Source organism: Gracilinanus agilis, chromosome 3, assembly GCF_016433145.1.
Source record: "Gracilinanus agilis isolate LMUSP501 chromosome 3, AgileGrace, whole genome shotgun sequence".
NCBI lineage: Eukaryota > Metazoa > Chordata > Mammalia > Didelphimorphia > Didelphidae > Gracilinanus > Gracilinanus agilis.
The window spans coordinates 407,218,990-407,222,517 of NC_058132.1; the positions used below are offsets into that span (position 1 = coordinate 407,218,990).

Here is a 3,528-nt window from a genome sequence, read left to right on the forward strand (position 1 = left end):
AGGCATTGGCATAGGAAGTGTTCTTCAGCTCTGTAACCATTTCCTTTCTCTACTTCCCTTTTTTGTCTTTTTTCTTTCCTCCACATTTTTTCCAACCTTCTTTTCTTTCCAGCCTTAACAGTTCTTGTTCCTTGCCTTCCTTCTCACACAAGCTCACAATGTGCCCATGATTCTTAGATAAGTAGTTCACTGCTCTCCCTCTGGGAATGAAACTCTGCCCCCAAGGGGGCTTGCAATAAAGGAGTTCACGCCTACCTATTCAGTCTCTTTATGACCGCAAGCACTTTTATTAGGACTAAGACGCCAAGTCCTCCTGGAGAAGTAGAATTGGTATCAGCAATACGGCTCCCAGATTCCACAAAGGTCTGAACAAAGAAAGAACTACATGTCAAAGCAACCCCTGGGTGAAGACAAATACGGGACTGCAGAGCCTGTCACTAATTTAAGGATAGAGTCAGAGCTGTGGATACCAGCATCTCTTAGTCAGTCATAGAGACAAAACTAAAACTCCCTGCAACTTCCAGAGCAAGGATAGAGACAAAATAGCCCCCAGAAGTATCTGCTAGGAGAAGGGTTAGAAAAAGAACCACAGCTTACTGTTTATTTGGCCAGAGATAGATCCAGGATAAGTTACAAATAAACCCTGATTAGGTAGGCAAATAAAGCAAAGACTACATACTTCAAGGCAGGCATAGAAGTAGAACTAAAATTTCTGGCAGCCTCTTACCCAGGTAGACTGAAACAAAAGTTCCAGCATTTCCTGAGAGAACTAGAGGTAAAATTTACCTTCTAGTAGTACCTAGATAAGTATACAGGCAGAATCAGAATTTTCAGCAGTTCCAAGAACAAAAGCTGGGACAAAATTATAGTTACTGTCACCCTCAAAGTCAGAGGCAGGTGGAAGAGTAGATAGATAGTACAACTAAGAAGTATTTCCTCTCAGACATATGGGATGCGTGACCCTGGGGAAATCATTTACCTTCTCAGTGCTCTCAAAACTTTAACTTGCAGAAATAGTTTTGACCTACATTTAGAAGGAATTTCCTCATATCTGAATTGCATGTCCTGTTTCTATCCTTGTCCTTTTATCAACTCTAAAAGTGAAGATAAAGCCAGGAATGTATCTCTTAATGGGCTCCATGTGGGAATAGAGCCATGGAATCATGCTTATATCTGCCCATAGTCAAAGATAAAACCAAGATTACAATATGAAATAGACGGAAGTTTAAAGAGAGGCAAGACTGAGTTAGAATTGCAATTACCAGAAGTTCTTGGGGCAGAGACAATGGGATAAATCCAGGGCTACAGCTTCTAGCTGGCTTTTTGGCAAGGATAGAAGACATTACTCCTTTAATAGAGGCATTCTCAGGACAAGCTCCTCAGGGTGCCTCCATGTTAGGCAATCTGAGCATGTTCCAAAGGCAAGACCCTATTATACAAGGCAAGTCCCCATTATACTTCTATTGGCTCCCACACAGGAATATTGGCATCACTACTGGTTTTTAAAGCTCCTTAATAGAACTAGAACTAAAACTCCTCACATAACTGGGGCAAAGTTAAATAAAAAATCTCTAGTTGCCAGTATCATCTGAGGTAGGAATATATGACCATGATTCCCAGGAGGGATAAGATACTACAAGAGCTCTCAGAAGTCAACAGAGAAGATAAAGAGCAAAGACTCTAGAATTCCAGGGAGAAGACCGATAACTTCTAGTCAGATCTAGACTAGTCTGTAGATCTAGTAAGCCAGGACCAGAGTTCTCAGATCCCTTGGGTAGTCCTCATCATAGACAAGGAAAAGGCCAGGGAAAGAATTAGTACTTAAATGTCAACCAAGACCAGAGAGTATAAACAGAATTTGAACTATAAAGCCAGTATTTCTCAGGGCTGGTATAGAGCCAGGACTATTTCTCCTTGTCCCTAAACCACCTATATGGCATAGTAGAGTACTGGACCAAGTCAAGAAGACCTGAGTTCAAATCCACCCTAAGACATTTATTAACTATGTGACTCTGGGCAAATCATTTAACCTCTGTTTGCCTCAGTTATAAAATAAGGGTAATAATAGTACCCATCACCCAGCATTGTTGTGAGGATCAAATGAGATAACATTTGTAAAGAGCTTAACACAATGCCTGGGACATAATAGGTGCTATATAAATGTTTGTCCCTCCATGTCTCTCTTTACACACACACACACACACACACACACACACACACACACACACACACACACACTCCTCTATGTTAGAAAGAGACAAGACCATAACTCATCTATTCCTGAAATTAGAATAGAGACCAAGGATCTCCTAAGCTAAGAAACAACCAGGACTAAAGATTCCCTTAAATGTTTCAAGTAGGGGTTATGACCAGGTTCAGTTTTGCAGTTCCCACTAATTATAGTAGGAGGAATAGTCCTAGAGTAATTCCTAGGGAATTCTGAGCTGCTGATAGCAGTTAATACTCAAGCTCTCAGAAGAAGATTATTGAAGATAGTGAACAGGGTTGCTGATGCTTTCAACAAAATGGCAATCAAGATGAGTGAATCCGATGTGGAAAAGCAGCAGCAATTTGCAAATCTGAATCAGCGACTTAGGAAACTTCATACTGGTATTGAAGCTCTGATCTGTCACAGAAAAGAACTTCCAATCAATATGGCTGTCTTTGCTGAAAGTGCTGCCATGTTAAGTAATTCTGAGGATCATACTGCTTTATCTAGAGATTTGTCTCAGCTTGCTGAGGTTGAAGAGAAGATAGACCAGTTACATCAGGTACAAGCTTTTGCTGACTGTAATGTGTTTTCAGGACTACTTAGTGACTACATTGATCTTATTGCTGTAGCAAAAGGCGTGCTTGATCATCTAATGAAATGTTGGCAGAAATGGGATGATGCTTAGATTACTTTTCAGAAAAAAGCACAAAGCTGAAGCGAAAATGATGCTTGTCAACAAACCAGATAAAATAGAGCAAGTTAAAATCAAACCCATAGAATAGGAAGCCAAAATTCAGCAAGGAGAGAAAGACTTTCAATAAATCTCCAAAGCCACTAAAAAGAAAGCTGACAGATAAAAGGTCTGTGGTTCCTAAGAGCCCCCTGGTCAGGGGAGGGTGTAACCTTTTGCCTCTCAGCTGACAAGGTAGGAAGCATTGTCAAAGAGACTCAAGAACCTAGAGAACCTCTGATGGACAACGTTTGCCATGAGGTCATAAGAGTGGTGATGTTGAAATAAAACTGTGATAAAGAGCCAGCAAAAACAGATACTTGACACCTTCCTTTTTCCTTCTTCTGTCTTTAGAAGGTGAGTTTTCCTTCTGTTATCTACCTAGATACTTCCTGTCCCTCCTCACTTCTGGGTAAAGAAAAGTATTACCAACATATGTAAGATTGGCTGCATTAACTATCCCACTTTAATAAGTAATAATATTTATTCAATCAGTCAATCAAAGCTAGTGAACTGCCTACTACAAAGCTGTGAACAGACCTGTATAGCTCTTTTATTCAATCAAAGCCACTGTATGAGAGACTTG

At 40.3% G+C, this 3,528-nt stretch overlaps 1 pseudogene; it reads left to right on the plus strand.

The window, feature by feature from the left end:
- The first annotated feature begins 2,429 nt into the window (after nucleotides 1–2,429).
- On the plus strand, nucleotides 2,430–3,069 carry LOC123241633 (annotated as a pseudogene).
- Nucleotides 3,070–3,528: the final 459 nt, after the last annotated feature.